The following is a 21,638-nucleotide window of genomic DNA, read 5'->3' on the forward strand; positions in this document are numbered from 1 at the left end:
GGCAGCCATGTTGTTTTTAGGCACACTTTGCATGTGTTCTGTGTTTCAGCCTTAGGTGTAGGTAAGTATTAGGTTTGATATTTTTCCATCACCTATTACCACTATATATTTAAAAAGGAAATGTACAGAGAACCGCGATGTTGCCTAAGGAGTACTGCAGTACCAAAAATAAATGAGAAAAATATATCTGTTAAAAACCTAAACTACTGCAAAAATAAATAGAAAGTTATAAATATATTTCTCTACCTAGTAACACATTAATAAAAGTGGTAATGGGTAGGGAACAACAATAAAACCTAGTACTTACCTAGATCTAAGATCGAAACCCACAACACAGACAAATGCAGAACACAAACAAAATCTGCTGGAAACAACTTGGTTGGCTTTTACCTTTGGTAAACACAGCCATTAGCCAATCACACACTGCCTTATCATGTGCATCTACTGCTGTATACAGAAAACCTGCCATGGTATACCACGCCACAATATATAACTATTTTAAAAATTAGAACTCAAACAATACTTACAATATTCACACATACTATCAAAAAATACAATTTACACAAAATAATCTATTTTCCTGCCACATTACATCTACATCCGTTAACACGTTCACACTATGGGCCTCATTTTGAGTTTGGTGGAATGGATAGCCTGTCCGCTAAACTCTCGACAGGGTGGCTGCCGCCGTAGTGGTAACCACCCCGCCAGACCTACTAAGTGTTTCCTGCTAGGCTGATGGGTGGAAACAGAGGTTTTCGCCCATCAGCCTAGCAGGAAACAGGCGCCAGCACTGTCTCTGTCTCGAAATCGAACTGGTGGCATTGCTGCCGCACGGAGGATGCACCAGCACCTTCACAATGTTCACTGCCTGCCCAGCAGACAGTGAACATTGCAATGGTGCTGGGCAGGGGGACCTCTGCACTGCCCATGCCAAGTGTATGGGCACTGCAGGGGGCCCCCTGTGACGGTCCTGAGTGCCACCACGAGGCTGACGGTCTTTAGACTGCCAGCCTTGTAATGAGGCCCTTTGTCTGGGTCAGTTATTACATTCCACGCTACAACATTCCACCTCATGCCACTACACTCTACGCGATTGTCATTCAACTACACGTCACTCCACTCTATGCTATTCTACTGAACGCCACCCCACTCTACCTCACTCCACTCTACACCACTACACTGTTCGCTATTACACTCTACGCCACTACATTTTATAACACTACAGGGTACGCCAATACATTGCATTCCGTTCCACTTTGCACTACTCCACTGTGTCTCACTGTATGCAACTGCACACTACACTACACTCTATGCTATTCCACTCTATGCCACTACAATTTCAGTGTACACCACTGCCCTATACAATATTCCTCTGTACACCACTGCATGTCATGCCACTGCACTGTATGCCACTCCACTCTAAATATATCCACTGCATGCTATTACACTGTACATCACTCCATTCCAAAGCACTACACTGTACGCCACTCTACACCAATCCATTCTGCCATGCAACCCTCTATGCTATTCCACTGTATGGCACTAGGCTCTACACCACTCTACTCTACGCTACGCTATTTCACTATATGCCACTTCACTCTATTTCACTACACTATACGCCAGTAACAGTCAATGTTATTTCAGTCTACACCACTTAACTAAAGGCTACTCCAATGTATGCCTCTACAATACACTATATGCTAATCCACTGTATGCCATTACACTCCACAATATTCACTCTTTGCCTCTCCCCAGTATGCTATTATACTGTATGCCACTACAGTTTACCCAACTACACTACACTCTACAACACTCCACTCTACAGTTTTCTACTGTACAGCACTCCACTCTATGCCACTCCACTTTAGGTCAATCCATTCTATGCTATTTGACTGTACTCCACTACACTGTACCTCACTCCACTTTACTCTATGTACTCCACTGTATGCCACTCCATTCTATGCTATTAAACTCTATGCCTCTCCGCTCTAAACCACTCCACTCTACCCCACTCCAGTGTATCCTGTTCCATTGTATGCCACTCCAGTATATGCCACTCCACTCTATGGCACTCCACTCTACGCTTTTCTAATGTATGCCACAACACTGAACCTCACTGCATTCTAGGCCAGTCTTCTCTACAACATTCCACTGTACGCCACTCCATTCTATGCCACTCCATTTCACTGTATGCCACTCCACTCTAACACACTCTGGTGTAGGCCACTGCACTGTACACCACTCAGCTGAACGCTATTCCATGCTCAACTGTATGACACCCCAGTCTATGCCACTCTTTGTATGTACGCTACTACACTATAGGCAATACACTCTTCACTGTTCCACAGCACACAACACCACTGTACGCCACTCCACTCTGTCCTATTCCACTGTATTCCACTCTACTCTATGCTATCCCACTGTATGCCACTCCACTCTATGTCACTTTACTTCACTCTACGCCACTCCATTCTATGCCTCTCCAGTCTATGTCACTACACTGTATACCACCTCACACTTCGATAATCCACTCTATGACATTACACTGTACTTCACTCTAGTCTATTGTACAGTGGTCCTCTCTATGCAAATCCACTCTACCCTACAACCATGTACCCTATTCCACTGTACGACACTCCAGTCTACGTCTCTCTAGTGTAGGCTATTACATTATATGCCACTTTACTCTATGTGACTACAGTGTATGCCAGCAACACTCGACGTTAATCGACTTTACACCACTTCACTGTATGCTACCCCACTCTATGTCACTGCACTGTACGCCACTCAGCTCTATGCCAATACATTCTATCATTCTATACTAATACACTCTATGTCAATACACTCTACCCTACAACACTCTACCCCACTCCTTTCTACAACACTCTACTGTATGCTACTCAACTGTATGCCAGTCCACTCTACACTATTATACGCTAAGCCAATCTACACTACTCCACTGTACCCTACTCCACTCTAACAAACTCCACCGTAAGCCACTGTACTCTATACCGCTACAGTGTACGCCAATCCACTTTACACTGTTCAACTGTATGGCACTCCAATGCATATCACTCCATTGTACGCCACTCTAACATACAGTATTCCACTCCATGCCACTCCATTGTACGCCACTGCACTCCATGCCACTCTGCACTACCACACTTTACTTGACACCACTCCATTCTTTGCCACTCTGTTCTACGTCACTCCATTCTATGTTACTGTACTCTATACCAGTCCCCTCTGCACTTCTCCACTCTATGCTATTCCACTGAATGCAATTCCATTCTCATCACTACACCATACCTCACTCCACTCTCCACTCCTTCATGCTATGCTAATTCACTGTACACCTCAAACTCTCCCCCACTCTGCACCACTACACTCTTCACTAATACACCATATGCCATTCAATTTTATCCTCTCCAGGGTACAGCAATACACTGTACACCCTTCTACTTTATTCTACTCCACTGTGCACTGTTCCACTGTATACACCTCCACACTACATCACTACTCTCTATGCTATTCGGCTCTATACCACTCAGTGTACGCTACTTCAATGTACGCAACTGCACTGTACGCTAGTTCTCTGTATGCCACTGCACTTTACACCACTTCACTGTACGCCACTCCTCTATATGACAATCCATTGTACATCAGTACATTCTACTGCACTACATGCTATGCTATTCCACTGTACAACGCTCAGCTCTATGGCACTCTACTATATGCTACCCCACAATATGCCACTCCACTCTACGTCACTATACTGTATGCCAGTAACTCTCGTTATTCCAGTATGCACCACTTCACTGTACACTACTCCACTGTATGCCACTAGACTACACTCTACACTATTCCACTTTATGCCACTCCACTCTAGAACATTTCACTCTGTGTCACTCCACAGCATGCTATTTTACTGTACGCCACTATAGTTTACCCCACTACACTCTACCCTGCTCCACTCTACACTGCACTCTACAATATTGTAGTGTACAACACTCCACTCTATAACAGTACACTGTACGCTACTCCACTTTACATCACTCCAGTCTATGTTATTCGAATGTATTCACTGTAACTTTACACCTCTCCCCTCTATGCCACTCCACTCTACCCCACTCCACTGAACATTTCACTCTGCGTCACTCCACAGTATGCTATGATACTGTACACCACTATAGTTTACCCCACTACACTCTACCCTCTACCCCACTCACTCCACTGTAAGCCACTCCAGTATACGCCCCTCCACGCCACACTGTTCCAATGTACACCACTACACTAAACACACTCTACTCTAGGCCATTCCACTTGAAATCACACCACTGTAAGCCACTCCACGCCACTGTATTCTATTGCATTGTATGCCATTCCCCTCTAACACGTTCTAGTGTACGCCACTGCACTGTACCCAACTCAACTGTATGTTATTCTACTACATGCTGCTCAACTGCATGATATTTCAGTCTACACCACTCCACTGTACGCTACTACACTAAGAGGGTTATTACAACTTTGGAGGAGGTGTTAATTTGTCCCAAAAGTGACGGTAAAGTGACGGATATACCACCAGCCATATTACGAGTCCATTATATCCTATGGAACTCGTAATACGGCTGGTGGTATATCCGTCACATTTGGGACGGATTAACACATCCTCCAAAGTTGTAATAACCCCATAAATGCCAATACACTCTACACCAGTGGTTCCCAACCTGTGGTCCGGGGACCCCTGGGGGTCAGCAAAGCCTCCTCAGGGGGTCCGCGACTGCTTAGAAAATTCAATAATATTAGCAGATTAGGTCCCCAGCTTTCAGTAATGACTCAGTGGGGGGGTCCCCAAATTCCAATAAAGATTCAGTGGTGGTCCCCGGGCTCCAGAAATGATAGAGTGGGGGTCCACAAAAGTCAAAAGGATGGGAACCACTGCTCTACACTATTACACTGTAAACAATTCCACTATACAACATTCCACTCTATGCTATTCCACTCTATGTCACTCCACTGTACACGACTCCACTGTATACCACTGCAATTTGTGCTATTTCAATCAATGGCACTCCACTCCATGCCACTCCAGTCTTTGTCACTGCACTGTACGCCACTCCACTACACTCCACTTCACTCTAGGATAATCCACTGTAGACTATTACTCTGTACATCACTCCACTCTCTTCCACTTCACTATACGGTACTCCATTCTACATCGATCCACTTTACCTTACTACTCTCTAACCTATTCTAATGTACGACACTCTATTTTACACCACCCTAGAGTATGTTACTCTACTAAATGCCACTCTACTCTATGTGAGTACACTGTATTTCAGTAACACTCAGCATTATTTGACTCTACACAAATTCACTGTATGCTACTCCACTGTTTGCACTGCACTGTACACCACTACACTCTATCTTGCTCCATTGTACTACACTACACTCTACGGTATTCCTCTCTATAAAACTACACTCTATGTCACTACACTGTACACCATTTCACTCTATGCTACTCCAGTCTACACTATTCCACTATACAGCACTACAATGTACTTCACTCCACTCTTCAACACTCTACTGTATGCTACTCAACTGTATACCACTCCACTCTACATTATTCCACGATAAGCCACTTCACCTTACACTGTTCCAGTTTATACTATTTCCCTGTATGCCACTCCAGTGTATGCCACTCCACTCTATACTATTCCACCGTATGGAACTACATTGTATCTCACTCCACTCTAGAGCAGTGAACTCTAGAACACTCCACTCTATGCCATTCCCACTCTATACCATTTCACTGTATGCCACTTCGCTCTACATTATTCCGCTGTATGCCACTCCACCCTAACACACGAGACTGTATTCCACTGCATTGTATATCACTCATTGTATGCCAATCCACTGTATGGCACTCCAGGCTACGCCACTTCACTGTACGCCACTCTAATACACAGCATTCCACTGTACACCACTCCACTGTATGCCACTGCACTCTACGCCACTCTACTCCCTCCGCTCTGTGCCACTCCACTCTATGCCACTCTATTCTATGCTATCCAATCTATGCCATTGCACTCTACTTTAGTCCTCTCTGCGCTACTGTATCCGAAATTATTCCACTGTACACAACTCCACTCTCACCACTACATTGTACCTCACTTCAATGTATGTCATTGCACTCTGCGTTACTCCACTATACATTATTACATTGTACCACAGTACACATTACGCCACTCCACTTGTTGCCACTCCACTGTATATCAATCCACTCTACAGCACTCCACTATAGCTAAGGAATAAATCAAGTTATATTAATTTAAAGGTGGTGCATAAATATACATTTAAGTTACAACTCTGAATAATTTCTAATACTTAACTATAGTTTGTATGGAAAAAATAACGTGTTCATATCTATATGTATCTATATTTATCTATATAGACTCAGCTACGAAGAACGGACACCGGCAGTGACTGCCAGTTCCCCAAAAAAAATTTATACTATCAGCTCGGTGGGAAGGAGTTTGGTTTTGAGCACGACAGTGGCTGAGAGACTATTGTTGAAGTAGAAGTGTATTGTTTAGGCCAACTACAGGAAGTATGTTTTCTGATGCAGAACGTCTAGAAGCAGAAGTTTTGGTATTTGGACACAAATCATGAGAGGCAAGTGGTGAAACAGTAACAAGTGTCTACAGCAAATACTTCAAAGGGACTTTATCTTACACCAGAGAGAACTTTAAAAAAAGGAAAAGGTGGGAAGCCACATCATGGCAGCAACAATTGGAGGTTGAGCGGGTCCCACGAGGTCTGTGTATTTATACAGTGCCTGCTTATGAGAATCCTGACCCAGAGTAATTACAGAAATAGGTTGAATTTACTACAGCCTCTGCAATAAGAATGATCAAAATTTTGATAAAATACACTATTAGTGACAGGGCCAAGTTGTTGGAGGAGATTAAGAAATTGAAGGAGGCTGTAGCACGCAACTATGAGGCCACGCAAACTGAGGATTTAAGGCAGCAAATGAAAACACGTTTGATTGCTTATGAAAACAAGATCAGTGGAAACAAAGCAAGTTTGTGAGAGATGAGCGTGATTATGAGCAGGGTTGAGTGTTAACATTTGCAAGGAAATTTGATATAGCAAGGAAAAAGCCTAATTAGAGGAGAAATCAACAGGAGTTACCCAGTGAGACACCTCAGAATCGGAGGTCAAAACAGACCACTCTGAGGGGGAAAGTGGAAGAGGAGCAACGATCCCCAATAGAGGTACAGGTGTAAATGTTCCCAAGGAATATCAACTTATCAGAGAAACCAGCAGGACAACTCCATAAAGGGTGTGTCTGCCAGATAACAGAGACGGAAGAATCAGCAAGTAGGAAAGAGGAATAAGAGACGTACAACCTCAAAGGGAAAGCTGGAGCAAGTGAGGTGGGAAATGCAGATAGAAGAGATCATTTAACTGTGGTAAACTTAACAAACAAAGTACTCCTGGAAATGGAAATTGAAGTGTTACAGTTATGTCTTACTTTTTGTCCCTCAACAGATTTAGATTACACACAGACACATGTTGATCTTTTTTGTTTTATACAAAAATTCAAGTTAATAGAATTACATCAGCTGCATCCAACTAAGAGTAGAAGTGCAAATACCAGTGAGATGGATCCAACAGATGAACTAATGAGAGATGATTTGCAAGCATTGCAGATGCTACATGAATTAAATGAGATGGTACCCACAAGTTAGGAAATCACCATGGAGCGTACTATCAATATGTTGGAAAAAGAGGGTATTATACAAAGTAGTGGACATAGTCATTTTCAAGCCAAATCACGATTCATTCCAAAAATGCCCCACAATGCTATTGACTGCTTTAAAGATGCTATAATACAGGATTTGGAATCACATATGAGGCAGCAATCATGTTGCTACCCAAAGAGAATAAGAGAAAAAGTGAAAACATCAGTAAGGAACAATGGCAAGCTATTTCATCACTCAAGAATGATGCCTCTTTAGTAATTATGCCTTCGGATAAAGGCAGGAATATTGTTCTACTTACCAAAGAGCAATACTATCAGGAAGCCCGGAGACAACTTGGTGACAAACAATGCTAATTACCAATAACAAGTGAACAATATGTGGATAACATACAGTACTGTTATGCATTATTGGACTTTTGAAGGGACAGAGGAATGTTAAAAGATGCAAAATATCAGTTTTTGAAAGTTGAATATCCCCGCATACGTACATTCTACTGTATGCCAAAATTGCACAAGAATTATAAAGTTCCACCAGGGCAGCCAATAGTTGACTCCAAAGGATGCCTATTAGAGAAAGTTTATATTTTCATAGATCATTTTTTGTTTCTATTTGTAAAAAAAAAATCTTATGTGACTTCATAAGGAATATTCAAGAAATAGAATGGGAACCTGATTTTCACACGATCACACTTGATAAAACAAGTCTGTGCACACGTATTTCACATGATTTGGGTCTGCAAGCAATTTCATTCTTCTTAAAAATGAAACCTTTGAGGTATTTTAAGCATAATACAATGCTCTTGCAAATGATTTCCTTCTGTCTGCATAACAATATCTTTGTTTTTGCATGACAGCTGTATCAGCAGAGACAGGGCACAACTATGGGCACGTGCGCAGCCCCAGTTATGCAATTCTTTTCGTAGGCTGGTGGGAGAAGCATGAGGCCTGGTCTGAGGACAAGAATATTTGGACAGAGCAGGAAGCCTTATGGCTATGTTATATGATGACTTATTTATAATATGAAGGGGCTCACAAGAATCAGCAGAGACATATACTAAGATATTGAATATTAACTCTTTAAATTTGAGGTTCACGAGTCAGATCAGCAAAACTGAGGTGTCATTCCTGGATCTGCTGGTCTATGTACAGGAGGACATATTATGCACAGCACTGTACAGAAAGACCACAGCAGAAAATTCTTTATTACATGGCAAAAGTTCTCACGTGGGTTCTCTGATCAATAGCATACCATATGGAGAGCTGTTACGTATAAAACAAAATAGTTCCTCTCCTAGCAAGTATGAGGAAGCAGAAAGTGGAGCCTTGTGGAGATATAAGTCCCAGAGTCCTCCAATCAAATTCTACAACAAGCCGTTCGTAAAGTGGAACAGGTAGATAGGCAGAGTCTTTTAAACAATGGAGCTAAAGGAATGTCGAAACAGGAAGGAGTAGGTCACATCAGATTTATCACTAATTTGTCACATGCTCCCTGTAGTTTCCATCAAATTTAGAAAAAGAATTGAAGGATCCTTACAACAGATTCAGTCATTGGGTCGAAGGTGCCACCAGGACCACTAGTCACATATGGGAGGAGTACTTGCTACGTGATCTATTAGTTTATAGTCATTTTGTAGAGAAATCGAAGACACCTGATAAGATTATGGGATTTTTCCCATGTACTAACTGTAAGGCTTGTAAGCATAGCAAGAAGGTCAGGGATTCTGAAAATCAGGAAGCAGAAGAAGAAAGAGGATCACAAAATTTTTGAAATGTAATTCTGAATATGTGGTGTACTGTTTGGCATGTCCATGTAATAAGAAGTACATAGGGAGTACCATACATTCTGCTAAGAAAAGAGTATTAGAACACATGCGAGCAATTACAAACATTGACATCACGCATTAGGTGGTTCTGCATTTTCAACAGATCCACCAGAGCAATAGGGATTTATTACGCTTGGACCAGGTTAGCAGGGATGAGAGAGGGGGCAACCGAACATGGAAGCTCAGATAAATGGAGTCCCGAAATATTGTAGAATTGAGGACAGAGGTGCCATAGGGTTTAAATTACGATGAGGAGCTTTGGACACACATAGGTTGAAGGTAGAGGTATTTGGTTGTATGTGAACGATTTACTGAGTGGTGATGAGCGCATTACCTCCTTATCCTAAACATTATAAACAGAGCGGCAATGGAATAGGTTAATATTATGTTAAATATTGTTGTTACTACATTTTGTGTTATTTTATTTGATTCTATTTTCTTTTCACATTATTGAATATATATGATGTAGCAGAGAGAGTTGCAACCCTTAGAATTATATTTTTATTAGTACACTCATAAAACAGTATTAGGATATCCATTTGGATGGTAGCTATTTTAGGCACAAATATGATCATGATGATATTAGATATATTTATGTATTCATTGTGAGTGTACTCTAATCATGATTCAGAAAACTTTAACTGGTAGCATTAACTGAAGCTAGAATTTTATAAATATATGCATGATGGTTAATGTGGGGTTTTCTTGCTTGTAAATTAATCCTATTAGGTATGATTGCTATATCACTCACACTATTTAGGTTGTTGAGTATTATCATGTCATGCAAAGAATGAATGAATTTGGACATGTGCAGCATTAAGATGGCCACCATGTCTCACGGCCGCTGCCAAGTATTGTTTAGTCTGTTGTCCATTTTTAGTGCACTCAGCTGCCCCTATGAATTGTAATTATACATGAAGATGTAATGAAAGTTCATCATCACTGATGAAACCCAAAAGCTGAAACCCGTTTGTTGTAGTTTGTTGGCGCATCTATGAATAAAATATACAGATTTTGGATACATTATTCAACTCTCTGGGAGTGCTTGATGATCACGGAAAGTTGGACATAGCGTGAAGCTCCATCACGAGTCCTGCACCTGCCACGTTGAGAGAGGCAGCTTCCGACTGGATGGTTTTTATGGATATATAAATGTCCGGGCCAGATATTCTATATCATGTACTAAGCTATAGAAACCAGGGGTGCAAAGAAATGTGTCTACACGTATGTGGAGCTTGCATAAGCTGGATAAAAAGAGTTGGGATACCTGGAATACTGGAAAGCCCCTTAGCGAAGGGTGTGAGCAGTCAGCATGGGGATCTGCTACGTAATTAAAGTTTCCTCTCATAACTAGAAACAAGCATCCTGAGACCGGTTTCAGGGTATCACCCTTCATCAGCCAGGCTAGCTTGAATCCAGTGTTTGTTTCTAATCCAAGGAGGACCTGGCCTGGCAGTTCGGGCTGGACTGTTCTCATGGGGAACAGGGTCAAGACTGATTTGCATATGGCTGGGTCCAAACTGGGGTGGCATGGTGAGCAAAAGAACGTTGGATTAAACCCAGATCTGGGACTGGGGGTGAGTTATTGAAAAGTTTCAGCACTCCGTCCATCATCCTTTTGTGTTACTAATGTTGCCTTAAGGGGGAAGGGTATGCTGAGACGTGGGTCCCCTGCTCACTGTGCCACTGGATTCAAGCTAGCCTGGCTGATGAAGGGTGATACCCTGAAACCCGTCCCAGGATGCTTGTTTTTGGTCCAGGGAGGACCTGGCCTGGCAGGTCGGGCTGGACTGTTCTCATGGGGAACAGGGTCAAGACTGATTTGCATATGGTTGGGTCCAAACTAAGGTGGCATAGTGAGCAAAATAATGATGGATTAAACCCAGATCTGTGACTGGTGGTGAGTGGTTGAAATGTTTCAGCACTCCGTCCATCATCCTTTTGTGTTACTAAAGTTGCCCTAAGTGGGAAGGGTATGCCCAGGCGTGGGTCCCTTGCTCACTGTGCCACTGGATTCAAGCTAGCCTGGCTGATGAAGGGTGATACCCTGAAACCGGTCCCAGGATGCTTGTTTGCGGTCCAGGGAGGACCTGGCCTGGCAGCTCGGGCTGGACTGTTCTTATGGGGAACAGGGTCAAGACTGATTTGCATATGGCTGGGTCCAAACTGGGGTGGCCTGGTGAGCAAAAGAACTATGGATTAAACACAAATCTGTGACTGGGGGTGAGTGGTTGAAAAGTTTCAGCACTCCGTCCATCATCCTTTTGTATTGATATAATCCTGAGATTACCAACATATTGACTGCATCATGATTTCGTCCGATGTTGCAGGGGTCACCTTAGGCAGTTTAATGCTCAAGACCCCAGAAATGCTGGAACTGTGGCCACAGTTTGAGACCCTTGTGTCCCTATCATCCGCTGATGACAGGAGTCTCTTTCCGGAATCTGGGTCTCGATCTGGCCCTACGTGAGTGTCTGCTCTGGGAGTCCTGGATGGATCCAGGTTGTTGACGTTGGTCAATCCAACTCCAGACCTCTTGTGGGATCTGGAAGAATTGAGTGCCTTCTGGTGTTGCCACACTTAGCCAGTCCAGGAACATTATTGCATATAGAATTCCCATATGTCTGAGTTTTTTTCTTTGCGTCCAAAAAGGTTGTGTTGTCTTTGCATGTCTCTCGAGAAATCCGGGAAGATTCTGACTTTGCTGTTTTCAACAGTGAGATCTCCCTTATGTCTGGCCTGGTTCAAGATATGGTCACGGTCTGTACAGTACAGCAAGTGGCCCACAATAGGGCATAGCAGGGCCCCTGGGAGCGGAGGTGAAAAACGAGGAAAGGCCCTCTACTACCACTTCTTCCTGGCGCCATCTCTTCAAATAAGCCATCATGTTACTTACTTTGACTCTCTCAGGGATGCCCACCACTCTTATGTTGTTTGGACGCAACCTATTTTCTGCATCTTCCGCCCGCAGTTCAAGCTTTTGATCCTTCACTTCCATGGTGGCGAGTCGCTCATTCATCGATGTCAAGACTGGGGGCACTTCAAATAGGTCTCTCTCTGCCATGGTGACACGCTCTACCAGGAAGCAGAGGTCGTCACTCAAGACCCCTAGATCCATCACCAAGGTGTCTACTTTATTCTCAAGTACCTCCAGAGAAGCTTTTATTGCTTGCAGGATGTCTTTGAGAGTGGAACCTTCAAAGATCTGGGCTGCGGGATTTGGTTTCCATCATCCTGTGGGAATTCCACTGCTTTCTTCACCAGTGGGCCACCTGTAGGAAAGTACCATCTTGCCTGGCATGTTACCCCCATTTTTCACTGTATATATGTTGTTTTAGTTGTATGTGTCACTGGGACCCTGGTAACCCAGGGCCCCAGTGCTCATAAGTGTGCCTGAATGTGTTACCTGTGTAGTGACTAACTGTCTCACTGAGGCTCTGCTAATCAGAACCTCAGTGGTTATGCTCTCTCATTTCTTTCCAAATTGTCACTGACAGGCTAGTGACCATTTTTACCAATTTACATTGGCTTACTGGAACACCCTTATAATTCCCTAGTATATGGTACTGAGGTACCCAGGGTATTGGGGTTCCAGGAGATCCCTATGGGCTGCAGCATTTCTTTTGCCACCCATAGGGAGCTCTGACAATTCTTACACAGGCCTGCCACTGCAGCCTGAGTGAAATAACGTCCACGTTATTTCACAGCCATTTTACACTGCACTTAAGTAACTTATAAGTCACCTATATGTCTAACCTTTACCTGGTAAAGGTTAGGTGCAAAGTTACTTAGTGTGAGGGCACCCTGGCACTAGCCAAGGTGCCCCCACATTGTTCAGAGCCAATTCCCTGAACTTTGTGAGTGCGGGGACACCATTACACGCGTGCAGTACATATAGGTCACTACCTATATGTAGCTTCACCATGGTAACTCCGAATATGGCCATGTAACTTGTCTATGATCATGGAATTGCCCCCTCTATACCATCCTGGCATAGTTGGCACAATCCCATGATCCCAGTGGTCTGTAGCACAGACCCTGGTACTGCCAGACTGCCCTTCCTGGGGTTTCACTGCAGCTGCTGCTGCTGCCAACCCCTCAGACAGGCAGCTGCCCTCCTGGGGTCCAGCCAGGCCTGGCCCAGGATGGCAGAACAAAGAACTTCCTCTGAGAGAGGGTGTGACACCCTCTCCCTTTGGAAAATGGTGTGAAGGCAGGGGAGGAGTAGCCTCCCCCAGCCTCTGGAAATGCTTTGTTGGGCACAGATGTGCCCAATTCTGCATAAGCCAGTCTACACCGGTTCAGGGACCCCGTAGCCCCTGCTCTGGTGCGAAACTGGACAAAGGAAAGGGGAGTGACCACTCCCCTGACCTGCACCTCCCCTGGGAGGTGTCCAGAGCTCCTCCAGTGTGCTCCAGACCTCTGCCATCTTGGAAACAGAGGTGCTGCTGGCACACTGGACTGCTCTGAGTGGCCAGTGCCACCAGGTGACGTCAGAGACTCCTGCTGATAGGCTCCTTCAGGTGTTAGTAGCCTTTCCTCTCTCCTAGGTAGCCAAACCCTCTTTTCTGGCTATTTAGGGTCTCTGTCTCTGGGGAAACTTTAGATAACGAATGCACGAGCTCAGCCGAGTTCCTCTGCATCTCCCTCTTCACCTTCTGATAAGGAAACGACCGCTGACCGCGCTGGAAGCCTGCAAACCTGCAACATAGTAGCAAAGACGACTACTGCAACTCTGTAACGCTGATCCTGCCGCCTTCTCTACTGTTTTCCTGCTTGTGCATGCTGTGGGGGTAGCCTGTCTCCTCTCTGCACCAGAAGCTCCGAAGAAATCTCCCGTGGGTCGACGGAATCTTCCCCCTGCAACCGCAGGCACCAAAAAGCTGCATTACCGGTCCCTTGGGTCTCCTCTCAGCACGACGAGCGAGGTCCCTCGAATCCAGCGACGCTGTCCAAGTGACCCTCACAGTCCAGTGACTCTACAGCCCAAGTTTGGTGGAGGTAAGTCCTTGCCTCACCTCGCTGGGCTGCATTGCTGGGAACCGCGACTTTGCAGCTATTCCGGCCCCTGTGCACTTCCGGCGGAAATCCTTTGTGCACAGCCAAGCCTGGGTCCACGGCACTCTAACCTGCATTGCACGACTTTCTAAGTTGGTCTCCGGCGACGTGGGACTCCTTTGTGCAACTTCGGCGAGCACCGTTTCACGCATCCTCGTAGTGCCTGTTTCTGGCACTTCTTTGGGTGCTACCTGCTTCAGTGAGGGCTCTTTGTCTTGCTCGACGTCCCCTCTCTCTGCAGGTCCAATTTGCGACCTCCTGGTCCCTCCTGGGCCCCAGCAGCGTCCAAAAACGCCAAACGCTCGTTTTGCGTGTAGCAAGGCTTGTTGGCGTCCTTTCGGCGGGAAAACACTTCTGCACGACTCTCCAAGGCGAGAGGGATCCGTCCACCAAAGGGGAAGTCTCTAGCCCTTTTTGTTCCTGCAGAAACCTCAGCTTCTTCTGTCCAGTCGAAGCTTCTTTGCACCCGCAGCTGGCATTTCCTGGGCATCTGCCCATCTCCGACTTGCTTGTGACTTTTGGACTTGGTCCCCTTGTTCCACAGGTACCCTAGATTGGAAATCCACAGTTGTTGCATTGCTGGTTTGTGTCTTTCCTGCATTATTCCTCTAACACGACTCTTTTGTCCTTAGGGGAACTTTAGTGCACTTTGCACTCACTTTTCAGGGTCTTGGGGAGGGTTATTTTTCTAACTCTCACTATTTTCTAATAGTCCCAGCGACCCTCTACAAGGTCACATAGGTTTGGGGTCCATTCGTGGTTCGCATTCCACTTCTGGAGTATATGGTTTGTGTTGCCCCTATCCCTATGTTTCCCCATTACATCCTATTGTAACTATACATTGTTTGCACTGTTTTCTAAGACTATACTGCATATTTTTGCTATTGTGTATATATATCTTGTGTATATTTCCTATCCTCTCACTGAGGGTACACTCTAAGATACTTTGGCATATTGTCATAAAAATAAAGTACCTTTATTTTTAGTATAACTGTGTATTGTGTTTTCTTATGATATTGTGCATATGACACTAGGTGGTACTGTAGTAGCTTCACACGTCTCCTAGTTCAGCCTAAGCTGCTCTGCTAAGCTACCATTATCTATCAGCCTAAGCTGCTAGACACCCTATACACTAATAAGGGATAACTGGGCCTGGTGCAAGGTGCAAGTACCCCTTGGTACTCACTACAAGCCAGTCCAGCCTCCTACACCACCCATGTCCTGGTCCTTCTTGAAGGTGACCTTCACTGTGATGGTAGTGGGTCAAGTAGAGCCCTCCTCATTGTGTAATGTGCACTCTCTTCCGTGGTTGTTGAGCCGATGGAAGCGATATCCTTCTTGCAGGGGGCAGGCATCAGAGGATGTGATTATGTGTATCAGTTTCTAGCAGATAGACTCACTATGATGGCTGAAAGGAGAGTCTTCAAGTGCCCTCTCATGACAGTATTCTCTCAGCCCGGAATAGAAATCTGGCAGCCGGCTCATGCCTAGGGGATTCCCACCTAAGCTTTGTCAGGGTTTGCTATAAGGTTTATCTGGTCACCACAGCCCCTCAGCAGTCAACTGCTCACAAAGCATTAAGTACAGAGGTCGCAACTGCTTCTAGCTGTCCAAGTCTATTACCTCAGGTACGTTCACATCTAAAGGCAAATGGAGGCTGTGGGGAGGGGGTTCTCATCCGTCACCCATCCGCCTACTTGGGTATCTGTAAATTGCCCTTTGCAGCTCCAGCAGTCCTTTAGGGGCCTCTGCGCCTGGTTTCTTATCTCAGCAGGTGGCTCAATATAATCTCCAATCTGGCATCTGCACTAGATTGGTTATTGGGGGGTTCGCTTTAGCAACTTTGGTTGTCTGGGGAGCTCAATTTTTCTAGTGCCTCTTCAGAATTGGCCGCAGGGACCTATTCACTGTCAGTGGGTAGTTGTGTGACTCTTTTGCTGGAGTTATTCAATAATTTGAATTGGTTATCTATGCTGAATTAGTTTAACAGCATAGATCACCACTTCACAGCATAGGTCACCCCTTCAATGATTTGAGTTTGGGGGCTTCCTACTTACAGCCCTTGGAAATGGGATGTTGCTCCTTCAATCATTAGGCACTCTGCTGGTCTTGTACTGAACCCTGCAGTGTCAGTAGTCCACTTCGCGGGGTTTGATTGCACTCTGGCTGCACTCCAGGCCTTTGTCAGGGTGGGCTCCTACCCACCCCGATCTCATGCATGAGTTCCTCGCTGTGAAGTGGTGACGTATGCTGAATTAGTTTAACACCGTAAGGGTGCTCTGCACCTCTGCACAAGAAGTGACCAGAGGATTCTTGGTGCACAGCTGCAATGTATCATTCCATTATCTCTGTCTGTTATTCTAATTACTCATATTATAACATTCATATAGCAATTCCGCAAAAGTGTGCACGATCCACCCACCTATTGCATCAATTATAGAGCAGTTTGACAGTGAGGTGAAAACCAAAACGTGAATGACACTTTCATTAAACAATGGCTAAAAGTGGCTGTCCCAAACCAATCTGATGGCTGAAAGGGACTTAGCCACCCACACTAAATCCCATCTCTGGTTATATTTCTGAAGGTATGAGGTCTGGTACACAACCTAAGCTGTCTGTAGCAAGGCCTGAAACTCAGGGTTAGGTCCTACTCTAGTTGGAGACCAAGAATGGACGGCTCTGCCACTAGACTTGCATCAAATGTGCGTACTCAGTAAAAACAAAACAAACTGAATGGCCTACCTGAACACTGATTTGAAGGGAGATAAAATTCTGCTTTCCTTCACGGTTAGGATGGACCATTCTTCCGTCCCCACATAGCTCTTACCTCAGAGTCTTTCTCAGGTTCTCCACTTTATACAGTTCCACAGTTTTTCACTCGAGTTTGCAAATTCCAAGCATGAGGTCTTCATGTAGTCCACCTGCAAGAAAAATGACTTTCTGACTCGTCTGACAACACGCAGAGATGCACATACACCTAGCACGACACACGCGTCTGCCAGTGAGACAATTGGTGCACCGGTCCCTGACATATTGAGGGAATTTTTCCTTCTGTTACAATCAATCTACCCGCTTCTCTTCACAATGTGTGTACCAACATCCAGCACAACTAGTGTGCCTGCACTCTTCGACGAGTTTACCTACTGCCCAGCACAAGTATGCCTGATCCTCTTGTACCGTTTACGTATATATATATGTATCTATATAGACTCAGCTATGAAGAACGGACACCGGCAGTGACTGCCAGTTCCCCGAAAATGTTCTTTACTTTCAGCTCTGTGGGAAGGAGTTTAGTTTTGAGCACGACAGTGGCTGAGAGACTATTGTTGAAGTAGAAGTGTATTGTTTAGACCAACTACAGGAAGTATGTTTTCTGATGCAGAACATCTAGAAGCAGCAGTTTTGGTATTTGGACACAAATCATGAGAGGTGAGTGATGGAACAGTAACAAGTGTCTACAGCAAATACTTCAAAGGGACTCTATCTTACACCAGAGAAAACTTATAAATAGGAGATTAGGAAAAGGTGGGAAGCCACATCATGGCAGCGATATTTGGAGGTTGAACGGGTCCCATGAGGTCTGTGTATTTATACAGGGCCTGCTTTTGAGAATCCTGACCCACAGTTATTACAGAAATAGGCCAAATTTACTACAGCCTCTGCAATAAGAATGATCAAAATTTTGAAAAAATACGCTATTAGTGACAGGGCCAAGTTGTTGGAGGAGATTAAGAAATTGAAGGAGGCCGTAGCACGCAACTATGAGGTTACACAAACTGAGAATTTAAGGCAGCAAATGAAAACACGTTTGATTGCTTATGAAAACAAGATCAAGGAGCAGAAACAAAGCAAGTTTGTGAGAGATGAGTGTGATTATGAGCGGGGTTGAGTGTTAACATTTGCAAGGAAAGTTGCTATAGTAAGGAAAAAGCCTAATTGGAGGAGAAACCAACAGGAGTTACCCAGTGAGACACCTCAGAATCAGAGGTCAAAACAGACCACTCAAGGGGGAAAGTGGAAAAGGAGCAATGATCCCCAATAGAGGGACAGGTGTAAATGCTCCCGAGGAATAACAACTTATCAAAGAAACCAGCAGGAGAACTCCACAAAGGGTGTGTCTGCCGGATAAAACAGACGGAAGAATCAGCAAGGGGAAAAGAGGAATAAGAGACGTACAACCTCAAAGGGAAACTTGGAGCAAGTGAGGCGGGAAATTCAGATAGAAGAGATAATTTAACTGTGGTAAACTTAACAGACAAAGTACTCATGGACATGGAAATTGAAGTGTTACAGTTAGGTCTTACTTTTTGTCCCTCAACAGATTTAGATTACACACAGATACGTATTGATCTTTTTTGTTTTATACAAAAATTAAAGTTAATAAAATTACATCATCCAACTAAGACTAGAAGTGCAAATACCAGTGAGATGGATCCAACAGATGTACTAATGAGAGATGATTTGCAAGCATTGAAGATGCTTCATGAATTAAATGAGATGGTACCCACAAGTTAGGAAATCACCATGGAGCGTACTATCAATATGTTGAAAAAAGAGGGCATTATACAAAGTAGTGGACATAGTCATTTTCAAGCCAAATCATGATTCATTCCAAAAATGCCCCACATTGCTATTGACTGCTTTCAAGATGCTATCATACAGGATTTGGAATCACATATGAGGCAGCAATCATGGTGCTATCTTAAGGACAATAGGAGAAAAAGTGAAAACATCAGTAAGGAACAATGGCAAGCAATTTTATCACTCAAGAATGATGCCTCTTTAGTAATGAAGCCTTCGGATAAAGGCAGGAATATTGTTCTACTTACCAAAGAGCAATACTATCAGGTAGCCCTGAGACAACTTAGTGACAAACAATGCTATCTACCAATAACAAGGGAACAATATGTGGATAACATACAGTACTGTTATGCGTTATTGGACTTTTGAAGGGACAGAGGAATGTTAACAGATGCGGAATATCAGTTTTTGAAAGTTGAATATCCCTGCATGCATACATTCTACTATATACCAAAATTGCACAAGAATGATGACGTTCCACCACGGCAGCCAATAGTTGACTCCAAAGGAGGCCTATTAGAGAAAGTTTATATTTTCATAGATCATTTTTTGTTTCCATTTGAAAAAAATAAATCTTATGTGACTTCATAAGGATTATTCAAGAAATAGAATCAGAAACTGATTTTCACATGATCAAACTTGATAAAATAAGTCTGTGCACATGTATTTTACATGACTTGAGTCTGCAAGCAATTTCTTTTTTCTTAAACATGATACCTTTGAGGTATTTTAAGCACAATACAATGCTCTTGCAAATGATTTCCTTCTGTCTGCATAACAATATCTTTATTTTTGCAGGACAGCTGTATCAGCAGAGACAGGGCACAGCTATGGGCATGTGGGCTGCCCAGTTATGCAAATCTTTTCGTAGGCTGGTGGGAGAAGCATGTGGCCTGGTCTGAGGACAAGAATATTTGGACAGAGCAGGAAGCCTTATGGCTATGATATATTGATGACTTACTTATAATATGAAGGGGCTCACAAGAATCGGCAGAGACATATACTAAGATATTGAATATTAACTCTTTAAATTTGAGGTTCACGAGTCAGATCAGCAAAACTGAGGTGTCATTCCTGGATCTGCTGGTCTATATACAGGAGGACACATTATACACAGCACTATACAGAAAGACCACAGCAGAAAATTCTTTATTACATGCCAAAAGTTCTCATGTGGGTTCTCTGATCAATAGCATACCATATGGAGAGCTGTTACATATAAAACAAAATAGTTCCTCTCCTAGCAAGTATGAGGAAGCAGAAAGTGTGGCCTTGCGGAGATATAAGTCCCAGAGTCCTCCAATTAAATTCTACAACAAGCCGTTCGTAAAGTGGAACAGGTAGATAGGCAGAGTCTTTTGAACAATGGAGCTCGAGGAATGTCGAAACAGGAAGGAGTAGGTCACATCAGATTTATCACTAATTTGTCACATGCTTCCTGTAGTTTCCATCAAATTCAGAAAAAGAATTGGAGGATCCTTAAGACGGATTCAGTCATTGGGTCGAAGGTGCCACCAGGACCACTAGTCACATATGGGAGGAGTACTTGCTATGTGATCTATTAGTTCATAGTCATTTTGTAGAGACATCGAAGACACCTGATAAGATTATGGGATTTTTCCCATGTACTAACTGTAAGGCTTGTAAGCATAGCCAGAAGGTCAGGGATTATGAAAACCAGGAAGCAGAAGAAGAAAGAGGATCACTTAATTGTTGAATTGTAATTCTGAATATGTGGGGTACTGTTTGGCATGTCCATGTAATAAGAAGTACTTAAGGAGTACCAGACATTCTGCTAAGAAAAGAGTATTAGAACACATGCGAGCAATTACAAACAATGATGTCACGCATCAGGTGGCTCTGCATTTTCAACAGATCCACCAGAGCAATAGAAATGTATTACGCTTGGATCAGGTTGGCAGGGATGAGAGAGGGGACAACCAAATGTGGAACCTCAGATAAATGGAGCCCCGATATATTGTAGAATTGAGGACAGAGGTGCCACAAGGTTTAAATTCCGATGAGGAGCTTTGGACACACGTAGGTTGAAGGTAGAGGTATTTGGTTGTATGTGAACGATTTACTGAGTGGTGATGAGCACATTACCTCCTTTTCCTAAACATTATAAACAGAGCGGCAATGGAATAGGTTAATATGATGTTAAATATTGCTGTTACTACATTTTGTGTTATTTTATTTGATTCTATTTTCTTTTCCCATTATTGAATATACATGATGTAGCAGAGAGAGTTGCAACCCTTAGAATTATAATTTTTATTAGTACACTCATAAAAAAGTATTAGGATATCCATTTGGATGGTAGCTATTTTAGGCACAAATATGATCGTGATGATATTGGATAAATGTATGTATTCATTGTGAGTGCACTCTAATCATGATTC

The 21,638-nt window shown here is 43.6% G+C and overlaps 1 protein-coding gene across 5 annotated transcripts in view; it reads right to left on the reverse strand.

Annotated features, from left to right (window-relative positions):
* LAT (linker for activation of T cells) overlaps positions 1–21,638 on the reverse strand; it is a 697,198-nt gene that overhangs the window by 315,926 nt on the left and 359,634 nt on the right. Inside the window, exon 1 of one of the 5 annotated variants that reach the window (XM_069243938.1) lies at positions 17,483–17,578. The exons of the other annotated variants lie outside the window; for them this stretch is intronic. The gene's annotated coding sequence lies outside the window, so the exon portion shown is untranslated. Of the gene's footprint in view, positions 1–17,482; positions 17,579–21,638 lie in introns of those variants that run through there. 5 annotated transcript variants of the gene reach the window in all.

Source organism: Pleurodeles waltl, chromosome 7 (genome assembly GCF_031143425.1).
Source record: "Pleurodeles waltl isolate 20211129_DDA chromosome 7, aPleWal1.hap1.20221129, whole genome shotgun sequence".
Classification (NCBI taxonomy): Eukaryota; Metazoa; Chordata; class Amphibia; order Caudata; family Salamandridae; genus Pleurodeles; species Pleurodeles waltl.